The sequence below is a fragment of the Malaclemys terrapin genome, chromosome 6, assembly GCF_027887155.1.
Source record: "Malaclemys terrapin pileata isolate rMalTer1 chromosome 6, rMalTer1.hap1, whole genome shotgun sequence".
Lineage (NCBI taxonomy): Eukaryota > Metazoa > Chordata > Testudines > Emydidae > Malaclemys > Malaclemys terrapin.
In genome coordinates this window covers 114388179-114403426 of record NC_071510.1, presented here as the reverse complement: position 1 = coordinate 114403426, position 15248 = coordinate 114388179, and the positions used below count along the sequence as shown (strand labels likewise).

General features: G+C 42.6%; 1 protein-coding gene across 4 annotated transcripts in view; it reads left to right on the top strand.

The window, feature by feature from the left end:
• Positions 1-12501: 12501 nt before the first annotated feature.
• The window catches only part of WDR7 (WD repeat domain 7), a 344118-nt gene continuing 341371 nt past the window's right edge, over positions 12502-15248 (top strand). For all 4 annotated transcript variants that reach the window (XM_054032283.1, XM_054032282.1, XM_054032281.1 and 1 more), the window contains exon 1: positions 12502-12648. The gene's annotated coding sequence lies outside the window, so the exon portion shown is untranslated. The remainder of the gene's footprint in view (positions 12649-15248) is intronic.

Sequence of the window (15248 nt, the reverse complement as noted above, 5' to 3'; positions counted from 1 at the left end):
TTTCCTGCTTTTTCAGGTCCCAAATGATTTCTCAATTTGGAATGAATTAGTCCAAAGGAAGAAAATATTCTTTCTACACCAGCAGAAGAAGCTACTGCTGTTAAAAGTGAGATTATCACTTCAACAGTCTCTGAATCCAAGTGCGTAAGTGACTTCCATCAGTTCACTGGTGTGATTTTCTTTAAAACATCATCAGCAAACCTATATTTCTTGAATGGTTCACCCTTAGCTCTGAAGTTTATTATAGATGGCATTATGGCGGTATGATTCCTGGATGTCCATGTCATAGCCAACTCCTCTTCTTCAGCAGTTAAGGTTTGACCCTGATACTGAGTATTGAGAATATGGGCAAGAAAATGAGCTGGAGATAGTGCTTGTCCCATTTGTTTTTTTAATGCTTGTAATTTAACTCTGTCATTGCATATTTCTCTTTTTAAGAACTCACTCAGTTCCTTCCAAATTTCAACAGCGTCAGCAATAAAACAGCTATTTCCCTGTATTTTGTTCAAGGCTAAAGAAATAGGCTTCAGGGTGCTCAGCATGTGTTCAACATTTCTTTTAAGCCCAATGTTGAGAACTTTGGATATGACAGTGCCATCTATTTTTTCACGATTTTGTTCACAAACTGTCATCAGAATAGGTCAGTTCTTAATATAGTGCTCAAAACAGTCCACTACTAAGTTTCATCGCATGTCTTGTGGGAGAGTTAGCTTCGTTCCTCCCACTTTTTTCAGAGCAGCTGCTGCAAAGTGGTTGTTACGGAAGTATTTTGCAATTTCAACAACATTAGCCTTTATTTCTGGAACACTGAAATCTTTGGCTAGGAAATGCATCAAATGAGCACTGCAACCCTATGTTATTAGCATGGGACTCTCTTCTAAATTTCTTCTCATCTTGGATCACTAGCATTGGGGAGGGATAGTTCAGTGATTTGAGCATTGGCCTGCTTAAACCCAGGGTTGTGAGTTCAATCCTTGAGGGGGCCATTTAGGGGTCTGGGGTAAAAAATCTAGCAGGGATAGTACTTGATTGTGCTGTGAAGGCAGGGGACTGGACTCAATGACCTTTCAAGATTCCTTCCAGTTCTATAAGATAGGATACATTTGCAGCATAGTTGTGACCAAGCTGCATACTAGATGTTTGAATTTTTTTTCAGTTTGTTATAGTTTTTACTGCAATACAGTAATACAGTAGTGTATTGTATTATTGTAATACAGTAGTGTCTAGATGTTAAAGGGAAAGGACTGAAAGACAAAGGAGGAGTGTGTGTGTTCTAAGACAAGAGACCCTTATGCTTTCTGTCTCCCTAGGTTCGGCCTCCCTGTCCAGCGTCTGTCATCTGGTAGGATCTCTTCTCCTGCAAAAAGGACCCCTCCCACCCTAAAAAATGAGGAGTCAATCAGTAAAGGTAAAATCAAATAAAGTGTATTGAAGGGTTTATAACAAAGAGTGGGACAAATAAAAAAGGGAGTAAACAGCAAAATTGCGCAATACAGTGATTACCCCCAAACTCAACCCTACAAAACAGACATAAAAACCTTCTTCACAGATCAAAGTAGGGTGACCAGACAGCAAATCTAAAAAATCAGGACAGGGGGCGGGGGGTAATAGAAGCCTATATAAGAAAAAGACCCAAAAATCGGGACTGTCCCTATAAAATCGGGACATCTGATCACCCTAGATTAAAGCGACGGCAGGTCCTTGGGACCTCAGTCGTCTGGCTAATGACAAGCCTTTGGAGAGGCACTCCAAGGAGTCCCTTGATGTTCCTTCAGGATCATGGGAAACAAAACAGATGGTACACTCAGGAGAACAGCGACGGATGATGACAAGGGTAAGTGTTGTTTCTTCTCCTTCTCTCTCTTCTCTTTACAGGTGAGGAAGCTGTTGGAGGAAAATCCCTAGCCCTTCTATCACTAGGATGGATAGATGCCTGCAGGTAAGACCTGTGACTGTCCCTGGCTGCCACTCAGATGGACAGCCCTGAGGCCATGTTCTCACTTGCCCGAGAAACCCCTTAGAAAAGGCGGGAAGCCCCTCTGGGAAACCCCTTAGGAAAACCAGTTCTGACTGGAAGTTATTTACAAATCCAGGAGAAATAAAAGAGCGGGAAAATGGACCTATAGCACACGTGGGTACAAAACTCCATTTTGGAACCAACATGGATTCCTGTAGTAACAAAACATACGAAAGTGAACCCAACCTAACAATCCCCTCCTTGGAGATGTTATAGCCAAATAAGGCATAACGGCTCCAAATAACGTCACTATTGAACTATTAAAATATCAAACTAGTAACCCTAGAGCATTAATATCAAAAGGTAACATCTTCTTTTTCTTGCTCTTACGCTTCAGTTGATGTAGGCTAACGTTAAGATCTATTACACAGATTAGCAAAATACCTTGAATGATTAACAAAACCACAATTGCGTATGGGACCAAAGAGTTGTACTGGGTTAGATGTACTAACTGTGTCAGACAATGTGGTGAGTTGAGTCTGTGAATATTCTGAGACTGCTAGGTAGCAAAGTCACATCGATGTGTAAGACAATAATGTTACCCACTCCCAATTCTCATGGCTATTTACATTCCATTTCCCTCTCCCATGGTGCCTTACTCTCCATGGTCCTTTTCCTTTCTGACTAGTAACCACTGGAAGTTTTTCCGTTCTGCTATTTTCTTTCAGAGAATTCCTTTGTTGCTTTACCTGGCTTTGGAGTCTTCTCGAATACCTTTCTGCATGTGGTGAACTCCTCCATCGATCCATTATCGTTGGGTTGACTTGACACTTCCAATATTCATTCACTTCGATTAGAAAGAATTTGTTCTCCTGAAGAGACACATTAGGAATCCATAGGATAACTATGTACATTAACAAAAGTTCAACATGTAATTCTTCCTTCATCATTAGCTTCCCAGGCTTCTGTAAACAGGAAGAGAAGAAAGAAAATGGTTATTATGCAACTATGGGGGCTTCCAATCATTGCTCCTATTTGTACCTATATACACTGGCTTAACTCCCTTCCAAGGTTTTAACTGGGAACTATGGAACCATTTAGTTGGCTTGTTCTTTTTCCCATTATTGATCTCAATTTGATACACAGCGGCTCCATCCTTTTGCACAATGACTGCTGGCCCCATCCATCTAGGACTCAGAGCATGGTCCTTTTCCGAATACGATTTTAAAAGTACATAGTCTCCTCTGTTCCACTCCTGGAATTTCAAGTTATTGTTTAAACGGTCATCTACTGCCTTGATGTTGCCCTTTAAATGAATTGCAGCTGCATTTTGAGTTTTGGTGATAGTTTTAAGGAGGTCTTTGATATATTCATCTGTTTTCTGTCTCGGCATAAACTCATCCGGGAGAACCCCTCCTGGCAACCACCATGCCTCTGGAGTTCTCATTGGCCTTCCTAAAAGCACTTCATGGGGTGTAAATCCATGAACCTCTATGGTTGATCTTATGGCAATTAAAATCATGGGCAGATGCCAGTCCCAATCTCGTCCGGATGATTCTATCACCTTCTGTAGGGCAGTTTTCAGGGTTCGGTTTGTTCGTTCGACCAGCCCAGATGACTGTGGGTGGCCTGCAATGTGAAATCTTTGCTTGATTCCAAGGACTATACATAGCTGTTTTGTTACTTCTCCAGTGAAGTGACTCCCTTGGTCCGAATCAATAATGTTTGGAATCCCGAACCGACTGAAAGCATTATTCTAGAAGCAACTTAACAGTATTTAATGCAGTACACCTTCTAGTGGGGTACGCCTCTGTCCATTTACTGAATGAATCCACCACCACCAGGCAATGAATATTTCCATTTCTTGTGCAAGGAAGAGGCCCTATGTAATCTATTTGAATACGATGCCATGGACCTCCTGTAGTCTGATGTAGCAGAGGACCTTTCCTGATATGGGGGTCGGGGTTATTTGCAGCACACTGAAGACAGTTATTCATATGATATTCCATGTCCCATATGATAGTAGCCAACATCCTACTGAAGATAGATGATGTAACCCGAAATGTCTCTGAGCATGTGCCAGTTGAATCAATTCTCCCCTCAGTACTGATGGGATGAGCAATACAGGAAGTTGCATTTCCTTATCTTTATCACCTTCTTTTTCTGCCATCACTACACCTGAACGATGTTGATTAATAGTCCACAGCTTACTTTTGCCATTCTTGAGGAGTTGTTGTATTTCTGGCTCCTTTTGTTGAAGCTTGAGGATGTTGCTACAATCTGGTGGAATGGAATTCGCCAAGTCCTGGATGGTAGGTCCTACTTTGTCCCACAGCGATTCAGTGCCCATTTTAGCAGCCTGCTTGGCTAATTTGTCCATCTGGTTGTTAAGTATGGATATCTCCGCCAAGTTCCTCCGATGCGCTCGCACCTTGAACCCTAAGTATCCCCTGATCTTTGCTCTGCCAATTGCCAGGCATAGTGAAGATACATAGGCCACTGGGTGATCATCGCTGGTCTTCATGTCCCTTGTTTTCCATACAGGCATCCAGTCGATGAACACTCTGGTAACCGAATCCGAGTCTGTACAGATGGTAATGTTGACGGAGGGATCTGCATTTTCCAGTGCTGATATTACTGCCACCACTTCTGCGGCTTGAGCTAAATGTTGTTTGATTGTGCCTTGAAACACCTTGCCCGATGCAACATGCATGGCTGCATATCCCGTGGCTACCTTTCCATCAACATACAGACTGCTGCCATCCACTACCCAGAGATCCCTCTTCTGGGCTTTGGCATCCTCAAATTTCTCCTCCATCCTGAATGGGGATTTGATCTCTGGGTGAGTTGTTGGAAGGATAGGACATTCATGATCTGTGATGGAATTATCATCTGGGACTGTCAAGCAAAGTGCAAATGGGATCTTGCCTGGTGTGTTGGTTTTTTCAACAGTGATGTCTTTGTTGATAAGGGCAAGGGTCCAGTTCGCCAGTCTGGGATGGCTCACTCTCCCTGAATTTGCTTGGCCAGAGAGCACATACCTCACTGGGGTATGGGTGGTCCTCAGTAGGATAGGTGACATTCCTATTATGTATTCCCAGTGGGCCATTGCCCAAACTAAGGCTAGCACGTCCCTCTCGCAGGAAGTAAACTGTGACTATATTGGTGACAGAATTTGAGACCCGTAGGCAACCGGCTTCACAGATGTCCCTTGCTGCTGTAACAGGACTGCACTGATGGCTGACTTAGTGCTGGCAATTTGCAGGTGGAACGGCTTACTGGGATCAGGGAATGCTAAGGCAGGTGCTTTCATTAAGGCCTTTTTAAGAACCATAATTGCTTCTTGTTCCTCTGCTCCCCATCGCCATTCCTGGTTCTTTCTCAGCAAGTTGTAGAGGGGTTTGGCTTTTTCACTGAAATTTTCAATGAAATCCCTCGAAAATCCTACCAAACCTAGGAATGATTGTAATGTGCTGATGTTTGATGGGGAAGGAAGGTTGGAGATTAGTTCCACTCAGGCCTGGTCAGGTCTTCTCCCTGTGGGACCCAGCTGCACTCCAAGGTAACTTACTTTCTGCTTCAGCAGCTGTGCTTGCTCTGGATTTATCAGAAAGCCTGTTGTTTGAATGGCCTCTAGCACCTCATCCAGTGCCTTAAGGTTGTCTTCCCTGGTTTTGGTTGCAATCAGCACGTCATCCACGTAGCTGATTACACAGTCTGCGTACCTCAGGTTTTTCCACATTGTGGCCACATGTTGATGGCAAATGCTAGGTGCATTATGCAGCCCTTGTGGTACCTGCGTAAATGTAATCTGTCTGTTATCATAGGTAAATGCAAATTTATGTTGATATGATTGATCAAGGGGTATCAGAAAAAAAGCATTGGCCAGGTCTAATACTGATTACCATCGTGCTCCTGCCGTTATTAGAGCCATGATCTCAGGAAATTTGGCCACCACAGGTGCCATCCTTGGCGTCACTTTATTTAAGGCACGATACTCTGTTATAGGGCGCCAAGATTTCCCATCCGATTTTTTCACTGGCCATATGGGGGAATTACACGGGCTATCGCAAGTGATCAACACTCCGTGCTGCATTAAGGCCTCTATGGTTGGTTTAATTTCCATCTGTGCCTCAGCTGAGAACTTGTATTGCCTCACAAGCTTAGAGTCAGGTCCATTGACCTTAACCAGAACTTTTATTTTCCCACAGCTTAGTTTGGAAGTCGCAAAGGCTTTTAGATGTTTGCCAGCCACTTGGATTACTTCCTCTTCCCACTTAGGAGGGAGAGAGTCTGGGGTGCTTTGGTGGCTGCTACCTGGTATACTGCTGGGATGACATTGCCTGCTTTGTCTTCCTCAGTGCCCTATGCCGTAAGTCCATGATTACCCCAAATTTCCTTAATAAATCAATACCCATTATTCCTTGATCATCTAGGGTTTGCAAACCAAACGGTTCTTTTGTTCTTAAAGGTCCTAATATGCATGTTAGTTCCTTAGTAAAAGGAGTTAGACTCTCCTTCTCATTATAAAAAGAACAGGAGTACTTGTGGCACCTTAGAGAGTACTCCTGTTCTTTTTGAGGATACAGACTAACACGGCTGCTACCCTGAAACTTCTCATTATAAGAGACTAAGGATCTAATCTCTTCAATTGGAAAGTTGTTTTTTATCATATCCTTTTATATAGAGGAGGCTGGTGGAGGCCCCAGTATCCACCAAGACTCTTTGTGTTATGCAGCTGAAATCCCTTGTCACTAAAATGTTCACAGTGGGGCGCCCCCAACGATCGTTAATCAGGGGTGCCATCATACCAGGGCCTTGAGGATTCTGGCACCCTCAGTATGGGCTTACCAAAGAAGTTCCTGCTAAGGCAGCAACCACTGATGTTGTTGGCTGCTTAGATTCATATTTGGTTAGTCTTTTAAAAAGTTCCTCAGCAGAAAGCTTTGTCAGCTGGTCTTCAGGCTCATATTTGGCTAGCCTCCGTGCCAACACTTTTTTCATGATCCTCATCTCTTCAGCGATACCTCTGAACATGTATTTGTCCTGGTTCACCTACTTCTTAAACTGTTGGGATTTCTCCCTATCTTTATTACCAATGAAAACGGCTACTCGCTTTTTCACTGTTAAATTTGGATTGGTCATTTGCTGCAATTCATAGATTTCTTTTACTCTCCTCTCCAGATCTCTCAAGTTAGTCCAGTGGGTGTTTACATGGCCCATTGCTAGCCTTATACCAGGGTTCAATCCCTGTAAGTATAACTACTGCAATTCCAGGGTGTCATAGCTGACAATACCTCCTATAACTACTCCCATACCTGCCATCCAAAATAATATTTTTTTCCTGAGGAAATATTTCTCAGGTCTTTCATCATTCCTTTGTTTTCAGCATAAGCCCGACCAATCACATACTGTGACTGTGTGCATCTGGCAATTTTCCTTGTTTTCATGGTTATGTCAAGTTTAGTCTTTTAAATTTAAGCTAATTATTTTAAAGACTCCAATATAGGAGCCTTTTGTTTTGAGTTATACCAAAATATATTTATTTAAATATGCATGATAAAACAATACTAAATATTAACTTATAAGAAGATTTTAAAAACAGTTTTACGTAGTCATTTTAACATATCATTACACTAGTATTATTTTGTTATGAGGTGGGTGAAACCTTGTTATCAGTTAAATTAAAACTGATGTGCAGATACACCTTTCACTTAAAACAGTTGTAAGAAACATTTAAGGGGCCACACCTAAAACAAGGCCTAATAAAATCTGCTAGAAACTAGCACCTGCTGGGCAAAAGTTTGTTTGGGTATTACGGGTGGGTAAAAAAGACAAGCTGGCAACTGAGGAGAGGCAGAAAGAAAACCAAGCAGTAGCTTGGGTACAAAAAACAAAAGGCTCCTATATTTAAAAGACTAAACTTTACATAACCATGAAAACAAGGAAAATTGCTCAGCTGTATTGCTACAATGTCACATGAACCTGACAAGCAGTGGCTCTAGGTCCTACTGTCCTAGGCTAACTGGAAAACCTTCACCTCTCAGCGGAAAGTAATTAATCACTAATAGTTTGCTGTCCCAGGCAAGCATTTGTTCTTCTTGGATGACAGGGGCATCCATTCTTACTTGCCGGGAGTCAGATTAGATGTATGTATTTGCATATATATATTTGCATGACTTTTATGATCAAAAATAGATGCACACAATCACAGTATGTGTTTGTACTTTTATCTTCCATAGTAGATGAATAAAATTGCTTGTTAATTCACTGCAATAAAAAGTTGGAGTTGATCAGCTTCATCTTTACCCAACAGTTACATGGAGCTGGTGATTGGGGAATACATTTTATACCTAGTCCATATTTAGCTGACATGTTGTGTGCCAACATAAGTAGTAAAGCAAACCATGAACCAATTTCTCTAATTGCTTTTGTCCAACATAAAATGCTCCCTCTAATGTAAGTTGTGGAAGTTATTCTTCACTTTCTGTTGTAAATAATTGTGAAGTGTTGCTATGCATTTTTAAACAGCAGATAGGAAAACATCTCTCCTATAACTCAGTCAGATAACACCGCTGATTAATTTGGCCCATTGTTTTTGTGGTAAATAAATGTTTCTGCTATTGTTACTGAAAAACTAGGAGAATTATACATACAAAATACATACACCAGAAGAATGTTATTTAAGTTGCAAAATCAGCACTCAAAAGCTAGGAAATGCCAAAAATAAAGTTTATAACCTACAATTTTTCCATAAGACCCTTGCCTCATTCAATTCACATGATAGACAGCGCTCAGGAAACAAATCAGTGTCATGTTGTTAATGAGTCTGTTGTCCTTAAGATCTCTACCTCAGTTGCTTTTAGAAGTTAGAAGGTGGGATTAGCCTGAGGATGAAAACTAGTTACTCTTGTGGGAAAAGCTATTAACCTCGGTTCTATCTCTGGCTTTACAAGGTTTTCTAAATTATGCAAGGCAAGTCATTTAAACCATTTTTTTTCACAGGAAGCCACTAATAATGTATTCCATATTTTCTGGGTGTCAAATTTGACATATATAAGGCCTCATTTGCAGAAGTGCTGAGCAATCATGGCTACAACTGGAAACAGTAGGTGCTATGAACAATCAGCAGCTCCAGCTATGATGCAATATAGCCTGGAGTATTGAATGTAGACGTTTTAGTTGCTGGGTTCTAATCCTGTGCTTGCCATTGACTCCTCAAATATGTGACTGATAATTTACTGTACTGCTGTAAGCCCCCCTTTACATTAGGGCAGCACATATGTATTATGGATATTGTGCACAATTTGGTAAAACTTGTCCACTTCTAGTTTGTTTTATTTATTGTTATTTAATAAGTGAAAAAGTACTATATTGAAAACCATATGAAATTAAGGAATACAGTTAAGTAAGGAGAATTGTTTTCTCATTTTATAAGAAATACTACATTAAATGTACTGTGGTCTTAATAATAATAGAACATTAGTACACAAGTGCTTCAGAATCTAACAGGTTGAAAAATAAAATTAAAAACTGGGATACCCTCCCCAATAATTTTACTATTGTAAAATTAAATATATATAAAAAGTACTTGATCATACAGTCTGTCATATGTATTTTCATAAATACTGTAGAGCAGTCTTGAAGGTAGCATGTGACCAAATGCACCCCTGCATTCACACCCTACACACTATTGCAATAATTTTTGTACAAAATATGCCTTGTGAGATATCATTTGAAAACTAATAACTCACTGGTCAATAATATCATGGTGAAATGTGTGTAGCAACATTATCTCTAAGGTTATGAACATAAGATGAAATTATGACTAAAATGTGTTTACCAGACAAGTCTGGGGAGCGGGTAAACCTATTCCTCAAAGATAGAGAACAAGCTAATGCCTCTAGCCAGGTGTTATCAAAGTCAAATGGCAACCACCTGTCAAGTGGCCATTCTTTGTCAATGAAAAGGGACAGGAACAGATCGATTTACATTTTAGCAAACAACATGGAACCTCTTTCACCATAGCTGGAAAGAAGTTTATCTAGGGGTAACCCTCAGAAAAATGCACTATAAAAGTAAGGAGCAAAACCACCCCAGTATCTACCTTTTTTGCTCTTTTTCACCCGAGAAAGGAACCAGCCCTTGTGTGATGGGATCCCTCGGGTGCAGCCTGGGACTGTGGGACTGCTGTGCCCCCTTAAATCTCCAGCCTGGGATGTCTCTCACAATGGTTTGCTAGTGACAAGTAGCAAGCCCCTCCAGGTGCTGATATCACTCAGCACAACCGCGTGTGGAGCCCCACACCCAGCTAGATTGCATGAATGCTCCCAGAGTCACTCATGAATCACACAGAGAAAGGCACCAGCCAAATCCCCCCAGCTCTCAGCCTTGTACCTCACGAATATACCATCTTGCACTGCTCAAGATGAGCAGTTCAAATTTATTAATTGGTTCACCACTTCAGCAATGGAAAGTGGATATGCACCAACCTTTGTAAACCTGAGCAAACACCCTTACCAAACACTTCAGGCAAATTCACCAGTGAAGATAAACAAACAAATTCATTGACTACAAAAGATAGATTTTAAGTGATTATAAGTGATAGGCAAAAAAGTCAGAGTTAGTTACCAAAAGAAAAGAAAATATAAGCACGCAGTCTAAACTCTCAACCCTATTAGACTGGGCAACATCTAGATTAAGCAGTTTTTCTCACTCCACTGAATATTTCAGTCCTTAATATACAGGTTTGTCCTTTAAACCTGAGCCAGTCTTCTTTGTTGGAGTCTTCAGTCTTCTGAGTGTCTTTGTTGCTTGCAGCATAGGTTGGGGGAGGAGAAAAGGCCAAGCCTGGGGCCCCTGTATTCTGTTTTATACCCTCTGTCCGATGAGCTTGGAGAACACAAGTCCAGGCATGTTTGTTGGGCATTGCTGAGTCCCCAGGCAAGGTTGAGCAATTCCCCTGGTGTGGCCTTATGCAGGTGAGTCATTGAATTGTAGCTCCCTTGCTGGACAATGGCTGTTAATGGTTGTTTGACACCCACTCAGGTGTTGGTTACTTTCCTTGGCATTGTCTCTGGAGAGCTAGTATGTGGATGCTTCCAAAATCCACAGCATATTTTAGTGACAACCATACAACACAATTCTCCTAGCTTTATGCATTAATGATATACCTATTTCGATAGTACAGTGACTTTCAGAAGACCATAACCTTTCCCCTGATACCTCACGCGGCCTGCTTTATATGCAATATAAATTATATATAAATGAGGAATATGGGGGCAAACTCTCCCCTGAGGTACAGAGTGTCACACCTTGGACTTTGGATAGCCCTGTCACTAGGAACATACGGTAAGGATTTTATCTTGAACCAAGTCTTGTTTGTTAAGTGTTAGCTACTAGAGAGCATTTTATCTTCATTCCTCTTGTAACCGTTTCTGACTTTAATACCTTATAATTGTACTAACTTAAAATCTCTCTCTTTGTAATCAGAACTAATCCAGTGTTGTATTTAAACTGAAATGAATATCTCCACTTAAAAGCAAACTGTTGAATATTGATCCCTTACAAGGGGACCTCTAATATTGAACTGTCCAGGAGAGGGACGAACAATGCAGAACAAATATTTTGGGGGAAAATTCAGGCCTGGGAGTGTGTTGGGGTCATTCTGCAAGTGGTAACCAAGGCTGGTGGAAACCAGAGTGTTGCTGGCAGGCCATAGTTATACACAGACACCCAAGTTATGACCTGCATGCTGTTTGTGAGTGGCCCAGGTTGGGAATTACAGTAGCAAAGCATTGTGAGGCACCCAAAGATGCAGGACAGGTGGATTGCAGCTTGGAATGTGACAACCACCAGTTTTCTTTCATGCTTCAGTTTCCAGCCATCAGAGCGCATTATACCTTCCTATGCTAGATTGAAGAGCCTATTATCAAGTACTTGTTTATTTATGAGAGCTATTAGTTATTCCAGAGGCAGGCCCAGCTCTAACATTTTTGCAGCCCCAGGCAAAAAAAAAAAAAAAGCATCGCCCCACTGTAACACCCACCCCCCAGCGCCAGGCTGCTGAAACCCCCACCCCTCGCAAGCGTTGCACCACCCAAACCCCGAGTGCTGGGCCGCCCCGTCCAGAGGAACTCCCCGTGGAGATACTCTGAGAATCAGAGGGCTTTTCCTGATTTAGCATAGCCCATGACTAGGCTGCTAAGCACTGTGAGACTGCAATGACTAAATAATATAAAAAGCAACAAAGAGACCTGTGCTCTCCACAGACACTGTCACTGTCTCCTGCCCAAGGCACCCCCCACAACCTACTGCCCCACTGGCCTCTCCCCCTCCCCAAGGCAGGGCGCTCTGGAAGCCGAACAACCGCCCCCTCCCTCAGCACTGCAGCCGTGACGCGTCGCTCACCCGGCTCCCGTCCCGTCCCGTCCACCAATGGGGGAGGGATCACGCCGCTGTGGTCTCCATAGTTACGCCCATTCCCCAGCCTGCCGTCAGTCACTGCGGTGAGGCTTTGCGACACTGGCTGTAGGAGTCACGGCAGCTGGCTAGAGCTTGTCAGCTGATTTACTGCACTGGAGAGTGGGGCACAGGGGCAGAGAGCCCTGGGTACCCCCTTCCCCGCGAGCAGGGGCCAGGGCCGGGCCACGCACCACAGACTGCGGCAAGATCGGGTCTTGCCTGTACAGGTTAGTGCCTCACTTCGGGGGAGGGGTAACTGCCTAGTCCCACGGGGGACCCCCACCCCCACTTCTAGGGAGGAGGCTTTGTCTCCTTCTCCAAGTGCGACCTCCCGCGCCGGGGGGCGTGGGGCTTGGATCTGCAGCGCGAGCCCCCTTGGGGCCGGGCTCAGCCTGGCAATCCTGTCCCCCCGCGTGAGCCCAGCTAGGTGTGGGGGACGGGGGCTGCCTGGCACCCCCCCTGCAGCTCAGCTGGGTGTCAACTGGGTCATTTCAGGGGGGTTGCGTGGGTGGCAGTCACTTGCTAACATTGTCTTGGAATTACTCCAATCAGGAGGTTCAGGATCTGGCTGAGTTGCAGACCCATTGCTGTCACCAGAGCATATGAATTCAGTTAATTGTGTTACAGCTTTCACTTTCCAAACAGTTATATGCCTTTATGAATTAGTACTCTTTTAGAAATTGGGCTCAATAAGAGGTGAGTTTCCATGAGTATCATGGCACAACATGTGGTTACAATATGAGGGAGGGGGGAAGGATTCTTTTTGCATATTGGAACATAATGCCTGTGGCGGCGAAACAGATGTTACAGTGGTACTAGGTTTTATTTGAGTTGTGGACACTCTCCATCACCACAAGTATTATAGATGGCATCCTACCAAATTCCATTTTGGTCAGTTTCAGGGCCAGGGGTTTTTAAAATTTGTCAATTTCAGGTCTTCAGTTTACATCTGAAATTTCACCATTTAGTATCCCTGGGGGTCCCAACCCAAAAGGCAGGCAGAGTGTGGGGGTTGCAAGGCTATTGTAGACTGGTCATGGGATTGCCACCTGTACTTCTGCCCTGCTTCTGGCAGGGGTGCTGCCTTCAGAGCTGGGCAACCAGAGAGAAAGGCTGCTGACTGGGAGCGCAGCTCTAAAGCCAGCACCACCACCACCAGCAGTGCAGAAGTGAGGATTGCAGGGTATGGGAGGGTTGGATTACCATATGTCAGGTTTTCCCAGCAGTCTCCTGCATCATGGGGGTAGAGGTGACAGCTCAAACTGCGGAGCTTCCTGGAGGTGGGTCTGACCCATCCCAGGAGTAGCCCCTTCAGGGGAAGAGGAAGTCTTGTCCCTCCCCATCCCCAGCTGGACCCCTGTGTAGTGTAGGAGCCCCTGACTAGATGCCAGATTTCACAAGGGAGATAAGATTTCATGGTCTGTGATGTGTTTTTTCACTGCCATGAATTTGGTAGGGCCCTAATTATAGAATCAGTTAATAGGTGTATGATGGCACCTATTGCTCATTTAAAGCAAATCCTTTGTTACAGGGTAGTCTTTAGGAATTAGTAACTTTGGTAGTGACTTGATGCCAGTCAGGAACTCATTCCTCTCCATCCAGAGCTCAGGATTTCATAGTCATTGTTTTCCTCAATTTACTATTGTCGTGAAAGCAGATGCTTGCACCCACATAGCACTTGGTGGATTTACATGACACTTCATGTAGGTACAGATGTCAGCCAACACAGAGCTCATTGCAGGATTGAGGCCTGTTGTATCTTTTAGAATTTTTTTCTCATGGGAGGAATTTCCCTGTGTGGTAGGACAGGAACATGAACGTGAGGGTGACTGCAAATGACTTATTTACAGATTTAGCATTTATTCCTGTGAAGATTTATGCACATGCTTAACTTGTGCAGGTAAGTAGCCCAACTGAAGTAAACAGGACTCCTGAAGTTCATAAAGTTAAGCACTTGTATAACTCTTTGCAAGATCAGAACCTTGGAGTATAGATCTTGCTACAGCAGCACAGCCTCTGACTAGGTTAGAGATTAAATGAATTCAGTAAACTGAGTTATGGTAGCACTTTTGGTGCTTATGGTAGAATGTTGCTGATAGCTTTAGATATCACTCATGAATAGAGGGAACCTCTGCTTCTTTCTCCTTCCACAAGTTTCAGGATAGAAAGATGTTGATAATTGTCATCTTATGTTTTTGTAATACACCCATGTACGTTAAGACACTCTATAGATAACAGTATAGGGTGACTTATATGGTACAGCACCTTTTGATTTCTAAGTTCTGGGAAGTTCTCTAAGAAATTAGTAGCTTTAAAAAGAACTCCTGATTTGGGAAACTTGTATGAGTTGTACAAGAAAAGTCATCATAACATGATCCCTATTGTTTTATGTAATTCCTTTCATAATAGAAGGCAAGATAATCTTAGGAAATAGCAAGGAGTTTTAAATCTAGTTTCATAACTACCTTGAGTAACTTGTACTTCATGTGACAGCTTGAATGAGGAAGGTTTTTTGAGAAAAAATGAAAGTGAGATTTTTTTTAAAGTCATCATTAAGGAAAAAACCCTTCATTACAGAAATGAGATGCTTTTAAAAAATGGCTAAAATTAATGCTATGTAAGTGATTTTATAAAATGAGAAACTAGAAATAATTCATCTTCTCATATAAGCAACTGTAGAAGGTATGTTCAGCCTTAGTCTCATATTTGTATTGTTAAATACAAATTATAGTCTGCACATGTATGACTTTAATAATTCTGTTCATTCACTCAGCTGAGGTGAGAAAAATATCCACCTTTAGCTTTTTCATTATCATTGCTATCATGA